At 43.2% G+C, this 17,036-nt stretch overlaps 1 protein-coding gene across 2 annotated transcripts in view; it reads right to left on the bottom strand.

Moving 5' to 3' along the window:
- LPIN1 (lipin 1) overlaps positions 1-16,718 on the bottom strand; it is a 144,968-nt gene extending 128,250 nt beyond the window's left edge. For both annotated transcript variants that reach the window (XM_029061186.2, XM_029061194.2), the window contains exon 1: positions 16,700-16,718. The gene's annotated coding sequence lies outside the window, so the exon portion shown is untranslated. The remainder of the gene's footprint in view (positions 1-16,699) is intronic.
- Between the last annotated feature and the right edge of the window lie 318 nt (positions 16,719-17,036).

Genomic DNA, 17,036 nt, shown 5'->3' with positions numbered 1-17,036 from the left:
TCATGGGTTTGAATCCCAGCTCTACCACCTGTCAGCTGTGTGACCGTGGGCAAGTCACTTATTTCTCTGTGCCTCAATTCCCTCATCTGTAAAATGGGGATTAACTGTGAGCCTCACGTGGGACAATCTGATGACCCTGTATCTACCCCAGCGCTTAGAACAGTGCTCGGCACATAGTAAGCACTTAACAAATACCAACATTATTAATGCAGTAGTCAAGGTGAGATATAATAAGAGCTGGGATCAGCATGATAGTATTTCAGATGGAGAGGAAGGAGCATATTTTAGAGATGTTGTAAAGGTAGAACTAACAGGATTTGGTGACAGATTGAAAATGCAGGATGAAAGGAATGAAAGAGATAAATCGAGGATAATGTCAAGGTTTCAGGCATGTAAAGATTGGGAAGAGGATGGTGTTGTCAACAATGATGAGAAAGTCAAGGGAAGACAAAGTTTAAACTGTACTCTCCCAAGCACTTAGTACAGTGCCCAACAGACAGTGAGCACTCAGTGAATGCCACTGATTGATTGACTGATTGACTGTTTGGACATTCAAGTTTGAGATTTCAGTGGGAAATCTAAGAAAGATATACTGAAGGCATGAGGAAGAGAAGGAGAGAGGTCACAGCTGGAGAGGTAGTTTTAAGAATCATCTGCACTGAGGTGGTAATTGAAGTTGTGGGAGAAAATGAGTTCTCCATGGGAGTAGGTGCAAATGGAGAATAAGAAGGGGACCTAGAATTGAGCTTTGAGAGACACCCTGACATTTAGAGGGTGGGAAACAGAGGAGCATCTCTGCTCACCTTGCTGCCCTGTCCTCACTTCCCACTCTCGATGATCAGCTCTCCGCTCTCAACTCCAACCTTTCTACTCATCTCAACTCTCTCGCCCCCCTTTCCCTCTGCCGCTCTCGCTCCACTAACCCACAGCCCTGGATCACCTCCTCTGTCCGCCTCCTGCGCTCCTATGCTCAAGCTGCTGAGCGCTGCTGGCGAAAGTCCAAGCACCAAGCCGACCTCACACACTTCAAATTTATCCTTTCCTGCCTTAACTCTGCCGTCTGCTCCGCCAGGCAAAACTTCTTCTCCTTCCTCATCGACACCCATGCCCGTCTCCCCCGCCAATTGTTCCGGACCTTTAACTCTCTCCTTAGGCCCCCTGTTCCTCCCCCTCCCCCCATCTCTCACCCCCAATGATCTGGCCACCTACTTCATCACAAAAATCAACACAATCAGGTCTGAGCTCCCAAAAGTCACCCCTCCGCCTCTCCCCTCCCCCCCACCAACCCTCTCCCCTACTTTCCCATCCTTCCCTGCAGTATCCTCAGAGGAGATCTCCTCCCTCCTCGCAAGTGCCACCCCCTCCACCTGCACCTCGGACCCCATTCCCTCTCACCTTATTAAAACCATCGCGCCTGCCCTCCTCCCTTCCTTAACTTCTATTTTTAACCACTCAATCTCCAATGGCTCCTTCCCCTCTGCCTTCAAACATGCCCACGTCTCCCCCATCCTAAAAAAACCCGCTCTTGACCCCACTTCCCCTTCCAGTTATCGCCCTATCTCCCTACTACCCTTCCTTTCCAAAATCCTAGAACGAGTCGTCTACAATCGATGCTTAGAATTCCTTAACTCCCATTCTCTCCTGGACCCCCTCCAATCTGGCTTCCGTCCCCTCCACTCTACTGAGACTGCTCTCTCTAAGGTCACCCATGACCTCCTTCTTGCCAAATCCAATTGCTCCTACTCCATTCTAATTCTCCTTGACCTCTCTGCTGCCTTTGACACTGTCGACCATCCCCCCCTCCTCCATACCTTATCTCACCTTGGCTTCACGGACTCCGTCCTCTCCCGGTTCTCCTCTTATCTCTCTGGCCAGTCATTCTCGGCCTCCTTCGCAGGTGCCTCCTCCCACTCCCATCCTTCAACTGTTGGAGTTCCTCAAGGGTCAGTTCTTGGCCCTCTTCTGTTCTCCATTTACACTCACTCCCTTGGTGAACTCATTCGTTCTCACGGCTTTGACTACCATCTCTACGCAGATGACACGCAGATCTACATCTCCGCCCCTGTCCTCTCCCCCTCCCTTCGGGCTCGCATCTCCTCCTGCCTCCAGGACGTCTCCACCTGGATGTCGGCCCGCCACCTAAAACTCAACATGAGCAAGACTGAGTTCCTCATCTTCCCTCCCAAGCCCGGTCCTCTCCCAGACTTCCCTATCACCGTGGATGGCACGACCATCCTTCCCGTCTCTCAGGCCCGCTATCCTGGTGTCATCCTTGACTCGTCTCTCTCATTCACCCCACACATCCTATCCGTTACCAAGACCTGCCATTTTCACCTTTACAATATCGCCAAGATCCGCCCTTTCCTCTCCACCCAAATGGCTACCTTACTGCTACGGGCTCTTGTTATATCCCGGCTAGACTACTGTGTCAGCCTTCTCTCTGACCTCCCTTCCTCCTCTCTCGCCCCGCTCCAGTCTATTCTTCACTCCGCTGCCCGGCTCATCTTCCTGCAGAAACGATCTGGGCATGTCACTCCCCTTCCTAAAAACCTCCAGTGGTTGCCTATCAACCTCCGCTCCAAACAAAAACTCCTCACTCTAGGCTTCAAGGCTCTCCATCACCTTGCCCCTTCCTACCTCTCCTCCCTTCTCTCTTTCTACTGCCCACTCCGCATGCTCCGCTCCTCTGCCACCCACCTCCTCACCGTCCCTCAGTCTCGCCTATCCCGCCGTCGACCCCCGGGCCACGTCCTCCCGCGGTCCTGGAACGTCCTCCCTCCTCACCTCCGCCAAACTAATTCTCTTCCCCTCTTCAAAACCCTACTTAAAACTCACCTCCTCCAAGAGGCCTTCCCAGACTGAGCTCCCCTTCTCCCTCTACTCCCTCTACTGTCCCCCCTTCACCTCTCCGCAGCTTAACCCTCTTTTCCCCCCATTTCCCTCTGCTCCTCCCCCTCTCCCTTCCCATCCCCTCAGCACTGTACTCGTCTGCTCAACTGCATATATTTTCATTACCCTATTTATTTTGTTAATGAAATGTACATCGCCTTGATTCTATTTAGTTGCCATTGTTTTTACGAGATGTTCTTCCCCTTGACTCTATTTATTGCCATTGTTCTCGTCTGTCCGTCTCCCCCAATTAGACTGTAAGCCCGTCAAACGGCAGGGACTGTCTCTATCTGTTGCGGACTTGTTCATTCCAAGCGCTTAGTACAGTCCTCTGCACATAGTAAGCGCTCAATAAATACTATTGAATGAATGAATGGATCCTGCAAATGAGACTCAAAATGAGATACAGAAGCTGAGTTGCCTAGTGGATAGAGCACAGGACTTGTCAGAAGGACAATTTTCTGCTGTGTGACCTTGGGTAAGTCACTTCACATCTCTGTGTCTCTATTCCCTTATCTTTAAAATGGGGATTAATACTGTGAGCTCTATGTGGAGCTCAAATACCATTTGAAAAAAAAAATGAGCGGCCAGAAAGAGTGAAGGAGAGCCAGGAGAAGAGAGTGTCAGTGAAGCCAAGGTGAGACAGTGTTTCCAAGAGAAGGTGGTGGTCCACAGTTCTGAAGTAGCTGAGAGGTTGGGTGAAGAGATGGACTTGACATTTTTTCACTTCCAAAAACTGCATAACAATGAATGGAATCCTATTCCGAGGTAAATGCCTGGTAATGTAGCTACATTTAATAAGGCCTACACCTGGGAAGAAAGATTTAGTCCAAATAACCTTAAATGTGTTCAATTTCAAGATGAAATTTAATCCAGAAATTTAATGTGAAAGTAGTCTGCAATCACCTCAGTAGAGAAAAAAATACTGAAATAAGTCCATTAATGAATATATTTCAATATTCTTTCTAAGCAAAGGTAAACCAAAAAAGAAATTTGCAGGTTAAAAGCAGAATATTGTAAAATATTTATTTGAACAGTCAGTTGTCTTTCCTTGAATAAATACCAGCCAGCTCAAGCTTTTGGATGCATAGTGTACATATCCATAATTTATTTATTTATAATGATATCGTTCTCCCCTTCTAGACTGTAAAGCTCCCTGTAAGCAGGCAACATATTGTATTGCACTCTCCCAAGTAGTTAATACAGTGTTCTGCACACAGTAAACAAGCAATAAATACTATTGATCGATCGATTGATGTACTGAGAAAAGTCACTGTGTTCCCCTCTTTCTGGCCTTTGCTACTCTCTTCTCTTTGAACTCTTAGTGGGAAAAGCTTTTTGTCTAAAAAGAGGCAAAATACCGAGGCAATATGAATAAATAATTTGCCTTGATAGCACAGTATTTTAATACACTTAAAAAAGAAACAAAATCTTAAATACTGCACAAGAAAATAATACAAACCACAGGTATTTTCATTCCTTGGGATAACTCAGAACTGCAGGCAGTTTTGTACTTCCAAAAATATAAGATTTCTTTGACTCTTCCCATGTCTTCTATGCTTTAAGCTTGCTGGAAAAGTAAAATGTATGAAGAAATTCCTTATATATCTCTTACTCTTATATAAAGGGCTTCTTTTTTTCCTTTCCAGTATCTGGTCATGGAGCCATTGAATAGTTTTGTGATTAGTGAAGAAATGGAGGTTCTATTGTTCTGTTGCTAAAGGATTGACAGGTAGGTTCTGGCATCTGCACTATGCTTGTTCACTGCTGTTTAGTGCCATTGTTCTTGTCTCTCCGTCTCCCCCGATTAGACTGTAAGCCCGTCAAACGGCAGGGACTGTCTCTATCTGTTGCCGACTTGTTCATCCCAAGCGCTTAGTACAGTGCTCTGCACATAGTAAGCGCTCAATAAATAAATACTATTGAATGAATACATTGGTTTCTCAAGTGTATGCAAGGCAAGACACGACACCTCTAACAGAAAATGGATAAAGAGGCCTGCTTAAGCTTTAAGACCCAGGCACTACCATGAATTTTAAATGTTATAGGTAATTTTGCTTATCCAATTTTCTGCATCTAAATCACTTTTTTAAACCCATGAAATTCTGTCCCCAGTTTTGGGTCAGTTCATTACTTAGGCATAGAAAAAAATATAAAAAATGCTGGACAGGGGCAGATCCATGCTGTATCTGGAGAGCTAATATATCCCTAAGGACAATGTGATGGTTGCCTTCCTTAGCATCCATCCCTACTCTTTAGGTACCATCCAATAGCCTTAGCTTTCAATTATCCTCTATTGTCCATGATTATTGTCCATGATGATCTAAATCCTTCTTTAGCTATTAGTTGTGTTTCCTTCTAATATCCATTATGGACCTTTAAATAAAGGTCTCTAAATAAATCCCTTCAAGTAAATATTTTTGGACTCCACAAATCTGACGCAACATGGCCTAAATGAGATGAGCACAGGCCTGTAAGTCAAAGGGGCCAAGGTTCTAATCCTGTCTCTGTCACTTGTCGGCTATGTGATCTAGGGCAAGTCACTTAATTTCTCTGCACCAAAGTGTCCTCATCTGCAAAATGGGGATAAAATACCTGTTTTCTGTCCTTCTTGGACTGTGAGCCCTATATGGAAAAGGGACTATTGGATCTGATTGATAAATTGCATTTATGAGTACTTACTCTGTCCAGAGCATTGTCCTAAAATAACAGATTTGGTAGATGTCTTCCCTGACCACAGTGAGCTTACCTGAGTGTTTTGTAGCTTGTATCTTGCTTGGCACATAATATGCATTTAACAAAGAACCTTATTATTATTATTAACCAATTCCCTATCATTACCAACCACTATGAGAAGAAATGAAGGTACTGTTCATCCCCCTCTAGACTGTAAGCTAACTAGACTGTAAGTTGTGAGCAGGGAATGTGTCTGCCAACTCTGTTATATGGTTCTCTCCCAAGCTCTTAGTACAGTGCTCTGCACACAGTAAGCACTCAATAAATATGATTTATTGATTTCCTCAGGCCTCAAAAGAAGCCCTATCTATAGGCTCTGTACAAAGAGTATAAATGGTTTGTGTATAGTCTTTCATCTGTATCTCTGCCTGTGTGTCTGTGTGTCTTTATGTGTCTGAGTCTCTGCTCAATCTAGGTTACCAATAATAATAAATAATAACAATTATGATATTTTTAAGTGCTTACCATGGATCAGGCACTGTACTAAGCATGTGGGTAAATGCAAGATAATCAGGTAGGACACAGTCCCTTGCCCACATGAGGCTCGCAATCAAAGTAGAAGGGAGTAGCCTTGCTTTTATCATAGCCTATTATTCCTTGTTTCACTTTTCAATCCTTGACTGGATTTTTCTCCTGCTTTTCAACAAAGATGTCCCATCTCCCTAACCCAAATATGGTTGTATGTTGCTCATACTCAATTTAGGTTTATGAATTAGGTGAGAATCCAATGGTGTCTGCTGCTGCAGAATTCCCAGAAATACTCTGTTCCCTGACCACAAATTGCATTTTCTTTCCCTAACAGCCAACTTTCGATGCTTGCCACTGAATGCAAGTGGAACCAGACAGAGGGTGTATATGGCTCAGTGCAAACCCTCTCCATTGTTGAGAAAAACTAACTCTGATACATGACCTGTTGTTTCTGGGATACATGTAGATCTTTTCCCTCTAGAACACTATTGCTGTCAGATTAATGGTCACTTTGAATGATAAGGGACTTGAAAAAAGTTACTTACCATATTTTCATTGAAAATAAAATATGCTCTATAAATATGATTGATTGATGTGTATAAGAGCTTCCCTGTCAATGACTATCACCCTCTTGGACACAGTCTGACCAACAACCTCTCACTAGTCTTGTTACTGTCGAACCAAGGGACAGCTCTGTAAAAGCCCAGACTGAACCTGTCACAATTAGTCAGGAGAAACATGATGACAGACCCAGTTTCAGATATTTGGCTGCCCTGAGACAGGGAAAAAATTGCATAAGTAATGGCATTATACCAGTCTACTTGAACTCCTCAATTTAGAGCATTTCTCTTGAGGGCTTCTAACCCTCCCCTTTGCTCTAGAACTCTTGGATTCCCCTCTCACATCCCTCTGTGCTATTTCTGATGGGAAGGAGTTTCCAATTTTAAACCACCGTTATGCTGTCCCTTGGCTGCCCTGCAGTCAATTACCTACCTGAACGCACCCTGGGAGCAATTTCCTCACTTGCTTCTCATATGATGCCAACCCCAGATGCTGAGGAATACCTTGTCCCCCCAGGGGGGACCCAAACCCAAACAGGGCCCACCTCTGGACCCAGGACTCCCAGTTACCTACCTCAACACCCAAACTACATGGAGAATGGCTAGCAATTCTTTTTCCCCTTTCACTTCTAGTTTTATTCCTTTTACTCATTCACCTCCATGAATGGTGCCTCTACTTACGAGGACTTTCCTGTCATAACCTCTTCATCTCCCTTACCTTCTTCAAGTTCCTTCACCACTCACTAGTCCTAACTGCCACCAACTGCTCACTTGGGCCCATCCCCAGCTTCTGATTGGAGCAATTCTCTGCTCATCACTGGCGGGCAGAGCATCCAACAGATCTTTGATCTGGTCTGATCATTGGCTCTAGGGAGTTTGCCAGGGAGTGGGGGTATGGTGGAGGGATGGAGGAACAGAACAGTTTAGAATCGGAGCTACCCAAAGCAACAAGAAATCTGAAAACACTCTTAGTAAGAGCTGTAAGAGAGATGCTGAGAGCAAAGATAATGAGCTGAGTCGTGTGTAACATAGTTATTAAGGTTTGAATTTGGATAGATTTACCAAAGCAAGTCACTTAACTTCTCTGTGCCTCAGTTACCTCATCTGTATAATGGGGATTAAGACTGTGTGCCCCATGTGAGACAGGGACTGTGTCCAACCTGATTTGCTTGTATCCACTCCAGTACAGTGCCTGGCACCATTGTATGCACTTAACAAATATGACAATTATTATTATTACTAAATCTCCTGAATTATACTCTCCTAAACACTTAGCTGTGCACACAGTGAGTATGCAATAAATCCCATGGATTGATTGATTGACCTACATATGGAGTGTGATATTGTGAATAACAAAGAGTGTTTGGAGGAAATTAGCAGGTGGAGAGGGGAAATAACTAAAATCGCAAAAACCTGAGGAGCTTTGAAGCCAATGGGAAAAGGGTGTGTTTTTTTTTCTTGCTGTGAAGGGAAATGAATAGTCACTGGAGCTGTTTGAAGAGTGAAAACATGTGTGTCGAGTACCATTTCAGAAAATAATCCAAGCAATATATTGATGGGAGGAGCCAATGAGGACCAATGAGGAAGTCAATTAACAGTCAAACTGCGATTTGACAGAATCATGGGCCAGGATGTAGCTGCTTGTATGTAGAGGAAATGAGGTGAGGGCAGGGGCGTGATTCTGCTAGGTTTCCCCTATTGCTTGAATGTGAGGACTGAAATAATAATAATAATATTAATAATGGTATTTGTTAAGTGCTTACTACATGCCAAGCACTGTCCTAAGCTCTGAGGTAGATACAAGGTCATCAGGTTGTCCCACATGGGTCTCACAGTTTTAATACCCATGTTACAAATGAGGTAACTGAGACACAAAGAAGTTAAGTGACTTGTCCAAAATCACACAGCTGATAAGTGGCCGATCTGGGATTAGAACGCACAACCTATGACTCCCAAGCCCGTGCTCATTCCACTAAGCCATGCTGCTTCTCTAAGTGAAGCATCAAAGATGACACAAAGGTTGCAAGCATATGGAACAAAGAGGATGACAGTGTTATTGGCTGAACAGGTGTGTTAAGAGGGAAGATAAGAAATTCAGGTTTAGACATGTTGAATTTGCAGTATTAGTGTTGAGACATCCAAATCAGGATGCCACAGGGACAAGAGAAAATGCCCAATTATAAAACAGGTGAAAAGTTGTGACAAGAGAGACAGAAATTTATAGATTTTCTTAATCGTATTGGTTGAATGCCTACAATGTGCCAAGTACTATACTAAGTGTTGGGCTGGATAAAGATAATTGGGTTATACAAAGTCCCTGTGCCACAATTTTAAAATTAATCCTAATTTTAAAGATAAGGTAACAAGCACTGTGAAGTTAAGGAACTTGCCAAAGGTAATACAGCAGACAAGTGGTGGAGCTGGGATTAAAACCCAGGTCTTCTGATTCTCAGGCCCATGCTCTTTTTATAGCTATATAGATTTAGATAGACAGTGCACTCCATGTGGGACAAGGACTATGTCCAACCTGCTTATCTTATATGTACCCCAATCCTTTGTACAGGTCTTAGAACATTGCAGGCAGTTAAATACCATCATTCATTTCTCTGTGCTTCAGTTACCTCATCTGTAAAATGGGAATGAAGACTGTGAGCCCCATGCGGAACAGGGACTGTGTCAAACCGATTTGCTTGTATCTACCTCCAGCACTTAGTACAGTGCCTGGCACATAGTAAGTGCTTAACAAATGCCATAGTTATTATTATCATTATTATTTGGAAGCAATGCATATACAGGCAGTCTTGAAGCATTGCAAATGAATGGGCATCCTAAGAGAATAGAGATTTAGGAGAACCAGACCCAACCTTGCCAATGGTTATGATATCTGATAGTGTTTCCAAGAAGAAGAACTGGTTCATGGGATCAAAAGTAAGCAAAAGATCAAGAATTATCAAGACAGAGTAAAGCCCATTGGATTTGGTCAGGAAGAAATCACTGGCAACCTCGGAGAATGTGGTCTCAAATGAGTGAATGGAGTGAAATCCAGTTGTAGTGGATTAAGAGGAGAGATGGTGGAGAGAAAATAGAGGCAATGGGGATATGCAAAAATTAAGGAAGTATGCAACCTGTTCCAATAATTAAAGAAGAATGGGAGCATGGATATGGGATTAATCTGAAGGAAGCAGAGTGATCCATAGAAGGCTTTTTTTTAGAATAGAGAAGACACCTCCCTCTTCAACTCTCCCTATATTCCCTGCAGTAACTCAAGATGAAATCTCTCACTTCTCTCCCCTCCACCTGTGCTTCTGACCCCATCCCTCCATACCTTTTTAAAACAATCACCCTTCCCTTCTTCCCTCCTTGGCTGATTTCTTCAACTATTCACTTCCAATGGTTTCTTTCCCACTGCTTTCAATCACGGTTACATATCCCCTGTCCAAAAATAACCTCCTTTGATCCCCTGACTCCCTCCAGTTATTGCCCCATCTCCCTCCTATAGTTTCTCCCCAAACTTCTTGAGAGAGGTGTTTACACCCACTGTCTCCACTTCCTATCCTTCAATTCTCTCCTAGATCCTTTCCAATATGGCTTCCTCACTCTTAGCTCAACAGAAGCAGCTCTCTCTAAGGTAACCAGTGACCTTCTTCTCGCCAAACCTGTCTGCCACCTTTGACACTGTAGACCACCTCACCCCCTCCTTGAAACGTTATCCAACCTTGGATTCACTGACACTATCCTCTCTTGGTTTTCCTCCTTTTCCCACAGCTCCTTAACAGTCTCCTTTGCTCCTCTTCTGCCTCCCACCCTTTGACAATTGGGGTTCTTCAAGGCTCAGTTCTAGGTCCCCTTATATTCTCCTTCTACATACAGTCCCTTGGAGAACTTATTCACTCCCATGACTTCAATTACTATCTTTGTGTATAAGATTCCCAAATCTACATCTCCAGCCTTGACCTCGCTCCTTCCCTGCAATCTCACATTTCCTCCTGCCTTCAACACATATCTAAGTGGTTGTTCTTTTGACACCTCAAATTAAACATGTTCAAAACTGAACTCCTTATCTTCCCACCCAAATCCTGTCCTCCCATGTCTTTTTGATAACTGTAGACAACACCATTCTCCTCCCTGTCTTACAAGCCCTTAACCTTGGCACTATACTCATCTCTCTCATTCCACCCACATATTCAATCTTTCACCAAATCCAGTCAGTTCTACCTTCACAACTTTGTTAAAATCCACCCCTTCCTCTCCATCCAAACTGCTGCCGTGCTGATCCAAATACTTATCTTACCCTGCCTTGACTACTGCATCTGCCTCCTCGCTGACCTCCCAGCCTCCTGTCTCTCCCCACTTTACCCACTCCAATCCATACTTCACTCTGCTGCATGTGCATCATTTATCAACAAAAACAATCAGTCCTTGTCTCCCCACTCCTCAAGAATCTCCATTGAGAAGCAGCGTGGCTCAGTGGAAAGAGCCTGGGCTTTGGAGTCAGAGGTCATGAGTTCGAATCCCGGCTCTGCCACTTGTCTGCTGTGTGACCTTGGGCAAGTCACTTCACTTCTCTGGGCCTCAGTTCCCTCATCTGGAAAATGGGGATGAAGACTGTGAGCCCCACGTGGGACAACCTGATTCCCCTGTGTCTACCCCAGCGCTTAGAACAGTGCTCTGCGCATAGTAAGCGCTTAACAAATACCAACATTATTATTATTAACATTATTATCCACCTTCACATCAAACAGAAACTCCTTACCACTGGCTTTAAAACATTCAATCAGCTTGCCTCATCCTACTTAACCTCACTAATGTACTACAGCCCAGCCTACACTCTGCTCCACCAACACCTACTTACTGATCCCTGATCCCATCTATCTTTGCCAGTGACCCTTTTGCCACGGTCACCCCCTAGTCTAGAATGTCCTGCCCCTCAATATACACCAAACCACTACTCTTTGAACCTTCAAAGCTTTATTAAGGTCAGACCTTTTTTAAGAGGGCTTCTTGAATTAAGCCCTTTTCCCCAGCTTGCTCTCCTTCTGAGTCATTTATGCACTCTGATCTGTGACCTTTGGAATTTGATATTCATCCCACCCCCAACCCCATAGCACTTATGTACATATCTTTAAATTATGTGTTATTAATTATTTATTTATATTAATGCCTGTATCCCCCTCTAGACGTTAAGCTCAGTATGAGCAGGGAACATTTCTGCTATCTCTGTTGTACTGCACTCTCCCAGGTGCTTAGTACAGTGCTCTGCACATAATAAACTCTCAATAAATACGATTGATTGAATGACAAACCATCAGAGAGTGATTGACCCGTTGATAATAACAGTAAAGGAGGGAAGAAGAATGGAAGCAAGTACTTTTAAAAGGTGAAAGGGAATAGGGTGGAGAAATTTACAATCTAAGTTTCAGAGGCCACTTCAGTGAAAGATTTATTGTTGATACTGCTCATTACAACTCTAGACTCACAAAAGATAACAGGGTGTTACATCACAGAACAAATTAACACAGGTTTGTGCTTAACAGGTGACAGCTACATTTAGCCGAAACTTAACGCAACATTAATGAGGAAAATTGGAAAGAAAACTAATGCATAGTCATGAGACCAATCTTATCTGTCGAGCACAAGAACCAGAAGAGATCAGATCAGCCCTAGGATTACTTAAAACTGCCTTTCCTGTTCCTGTTTATCGAAACAGTAAGACAGGCACTTACTGATAAGACCCCCTCAGTTACTGTGAAGTCTATTTGGAGGCAACTAAAGAACGTATTGCTAACCAACTTCTAAATGTAGTATTATACCATATTTGATTACCTCCTCCTCATTTGGCAGGAATGTCTGTTGGGAGCCTTGCCCTGCAGGAAAGTCTGTCGGGGCCCTTGCCCCTCTGTGGAAACAGAGAGAGGGCGAAGCCAAGTCTGCAGCCAATGGTCTGGACTTTCACAATGGAAATCTGGCACCTTTAGCCTGGGATCTAGGATATGGAGTCAAGAAGGAGAGGAAAGGGTATAAAGGGCAATAGATGGGGGAGTCTTCACACTGTCCCTTTAATTTCCTGAAAATGTTTAAACATGCATGGGTAACACACAGGGAAGCTTGAGTGAGGCCAAATCCAATGTGCAAAGCAGAGCCAAGATTGTGGGTGGGACCATAACAGGCACTGAAATTGGAAGCTGGAAAAGGAGCTTAGAACAGATCACTGCAGTGGTGGATTATTTGCCCTCCATGGGTTTTGTTACAAGTTTCATTCACTGTTCTAGGCTGCAAACTCCTTCTGGGCAGGGAACATACCTCCCAACTCTTTTATTGTGTACTTTCCCATGTGCTTAGTACAGCGCTCTGCACATGTGAAGTGCTCAATAAATATGACTGATCACTCAGCCAAGATGGGAAATACATTGAGAGCTTAAGCAAACAGCTGTCTACAGAAGTCCTGCATAAAGGCTGAAAAAAGCTGATCCAATGTAAATTTAACCCAAATTGTGTTTAGCAAGACTGTCGTGATTAGTAAATCTGCAACTGTCCAAAAAAGATTCAGATTTACATTCTGAATTTATCCACTTTGTTTTTTTCATTTAATTTCTAAATTTAAAGAAAGACACAAACATAGATCCCTTTTCTGCCCTGAAATGGTTTCACTGTTTTTCTCCCATTTATTTAAGAGCCATTCAATCAATGGATGGTATTTATTGAGCATTTTCTGGATGCACAGCACTGAACTAAGCACTTGGGAAAGTGAAATGCAACAGAATTGGCAGACACAATCTCTGTTCACAAGGAGCTTACAATCTATAGGGGGAGGCAGACATTAAAATAAATTACAGTTAAGGCAAAATGGCAGAGTGTAGAGGTATATCCATAAGTGATGTGAGTTTGTGGGTGGAGTGAAAATCAAGTGCCAGGGAACTTTCCTTCTCTCCACCCTTCAGCATGGCACTGGGGCCAACTTGTAGAAGTGGAAGTCTAGAGCTGGGTGAACAAGGGTCAGCTCTTTCTGCTCAGTGCATAGGGACCACACAGGATGGGATCTCAGTGACCCACACACACAGCCTCGCCTCTCCCTGACAGCCCAGAGGCAGCAGATCAGGCAGCTGAGGAGAGGGGAGACAAGTCACCCAGAGCTCGCTGTGGGCAGGGAATGTGTCTGTTTATTGTTATATTGTAGTCTCCAACATGCTTAGTACAGTGCTCTGCACATAGTAAGCTCTCATTAAATACATTTGAATGAATCCAGAGTCATGGAACTTAGGGCTGGGAAGGTACAGGTTGCAAGGAGTTGGTGACCAGCAGAGAAGATGTCTCACAGGTATCATGCGACATGTCAACATAGACAGATAATCGCTCTCCCCCACTTCAAAGCTGTTTTGAAGGCACATCTCCTCCAAGAAGCCTTCCCCAACTAAGCTCTCCTCTGCTCTTCTCCCACTCCCTTCTGCTCCACTTTTACTTTCTCCTTCCTTCTTCCCTTCTCCCATCCCCTCAGCACATATGTATACATCTGTATCTATGTGTAATTTATTTATTCATTTATATTATGTCTCTCTCCCCCTCTATACTGTGAGCTCATTGTAGTCAGGAATGTGTCTGTTATATTGTACTCTCTCAAATGTTTAGTACCGTGCTTTGCAAACAGTAAGCACTCAATAAATATGATTGAAAGAGTGAATGAGAGAGCAGGGCTGCCTGTAGGCAGAGAGAACAATGTTCACCTTGGCCCTGGAATTTGTTTTGGTTCCTGTGGTGGGAAGGGAGAAGAAAGTGAGGTCCCAGATGGGACGTGTGGGATAGGGGGAGTCCGGAAGGGCCCAGTCCACCAAAGGGAACAGAGGGAAGAAGTGGAGAGCAACAGGATGCAGGCTACAGCAGAGGATGTAAAGTGAAGTTGTGAAGGAGAAGAAGAAAGTAAGGCAAAAGGCAGGAGTTGCAGCTGATTTGGGAAAGACCAAGCAGCATCAACCCCAAGCACTTCTTGCTCCACATCCTGAGGGTGGGCTTCAAGTAGTTAGGGGAGTTTGGAAGCAAAAACTTCACTCCACAGGATCTCCAAATCTGCCTTTGTGTATGCAGAGTGGGAGTAGGGTTAAGCTTAGAGGGCCAGCAGACCCTGGAAATCACTTTCTCAGGGAAAAAGCGCAATTTGCCTAGGACACATGCCACATCTTGTCACATCATTCTCTAGACTGGAAAATTGTTGTAGGCAGGGAACTTGTCTACCAACTCAGTTGTACTGTACCCACCAGCACTTGGTACTGAGCTCTGCACATAGTAAGGGTTTAATAAATATGATTGATTATGATTGTTCTGTGTCCTAGTTGCTACATCATGACCCGTGTGAGGGCCAGCATTTTGAAGTTCCCCCACAGGGCCCATGATGGGCTAAAGTGGGAGTGGTGCTAACTACAAATTAATGCACTCACACCTTCCCATAGCACTTCTGCATATATTAATTACATCCTCTAATATTTAAACACTTAATAACACAACCATTTTTTCTTTCTCTTCTTCTAACTGTAAGTAATTTTGTGCTTGTCTCCAAAGCTATACTGAAAGCTCCTTGGAAGCATGGATCACATCTACCAATTTGTATTCTACTCTCCTAAGCACTTAGTACAGTGCTCTGCACATGGTAAGTGCTCAGTAAATGCCACATGTCAGGATGAAATAGCTGAATAAATAACTGAATGTTTAGCATAACATACATACATATACACAGATAAGCAATAAGTATATATATAAATATATGCTCACCAAACTAATTCTCTTCCTCTCTTCAAAGCCCTACTGAGAGCTCACCTCCTCCAAGAGGCCTTCCCAAACTGAGCTTCCCCTTTTCCCTCTCCTCTCTCTGCTGCCTCTCTGCCTTCCCCTTCACCTCCCCTCAGCTAAGCCCCCTTTTCCCCCCCTTTCCCTCTGCTCCTCCCCCTCTCCCTTCCCTTCCCCTCAGTACTGTGCTCATCCGCTCATTTGTATATATTTTTATTACCCTATTTATTTTGTTAATGAGATGTACATCCCCTTGATTCTATTTATTGCAATTATTTTAATGAGATGTACACCCCCTTGATTCTATTTATTGCTATTGTTTTTGTCTGTCTCCCCCAATTAGACTGTAAGCCCATCAATGGGCAGGGATTGTCTCTATCTGTTGCCGATTTGTACATTCCAAGCACTTAGTACAGTGCTCTGCACATAGTAAGTGCTCAATAAATACTATTGAATGAAATACTGAAGTCCTCATATTTAAAATCATGTTCTGACAGTTTTAAGAAATATAATTGCATCAGATTTTATGGTACACAGATAAAAACAGGAAATATTTAAGAAAGTGATAAAAGATTAATTAGTTTAGAACCAGAAATTCACCTCACTACTACACTCATAACACTTATGTACATGTCCTTCATCAATCAATTTATTGAGTTATGTATATATCCTTAATGAATCTAATTTTTGAGCATTTACTGTGTGCAGAGCACTGTAGTAAGCACTTAAAAGAATACTATATAACAGAGTTGGTAGACACATTCCCTACCCTTAATTCTGCTGTTTCCTCTATTTGTAATTTATTATAAGGTCTTTTTCTGCAACTAGATTGTAAATTCTTTAAGGGCAGGGATCAAGTCTACCAATTGTTTTGTATTCTCCCAAGTGCTTAGTTCAGTGCTCTACACACAATACATGCTCAATAAATACTGATTGATTGAAAGTCCCATTGGCTCTGTTTCTTAGGACTCAGATTTATCAACAGAAAGTACTCACACTTGGCATCATCGACTTCAAACTGCAGGGAATCAGGAATCCTTCCTACTCTGAATATAGTAGTTGACGCTGCACTCAGCAGGTGTTTAGTGAATACTACTAAATGAATTATCGCTATTTCTGTCACATCTTAAAATTCATTCAGAATGCGAAGTAGCAAAATGTTTAGTATTACTACATTTTTTATTATGCTATTCAATGCCAAGTGAGACATCAGATGGCTTATTCTACATCTGGGCTTAAATAGTAACATTTGCAGTGATTGAAATTTTACTCACATTTAGGTTAGAAGACCATACATTTCGAATCCAGCCAGGGTCTCTCATCATTGGAATCTAAAATAAATGCAAGGGGAAATAAAATGATTATTTATGTGATTTCACACATCCGATCAAATAATAATAATGGTACTGGTTAAATGCTTACTATGTGCCAAGCACTGTTCTGAACGCTGAGGTAGATAGAAGTTAATCAGGTTGGACTCAGTCCCTGTCACACATGGGGATCCCAGTCTTAGTCCCCATTTTGCAGATGAGGTAACTGAAGCCCAGAAAAGTGAAGTGGCTTGCTCAAGGTCACAAGAGCAGACATGTTGTGGAGTCAGGATTAAAACTC

The sequence above is a fragment of the Ornithorhynchus anatinus genome, chromosome 1 (genome assembly GCF_004115215.2).
Source record: "Ornithorhynchus anatinus isolate Pmale09 chromosome 1, mOrnAna1.pri.v4, whole genome shotgun sequence".
NCBI classification, from domain to species: domain Eukaryota; kingdom Metazoa; phylum Chordata; class Mammalia; order Monotremata; family Ornithorhynchidae; genus Ornithorhynchus; species Ornithorhynchus anatinus.
Note: the sequence above shows the minus strand (reverse complement) of the source record. Positions and strands in the feature narration are given on the sequence as shown.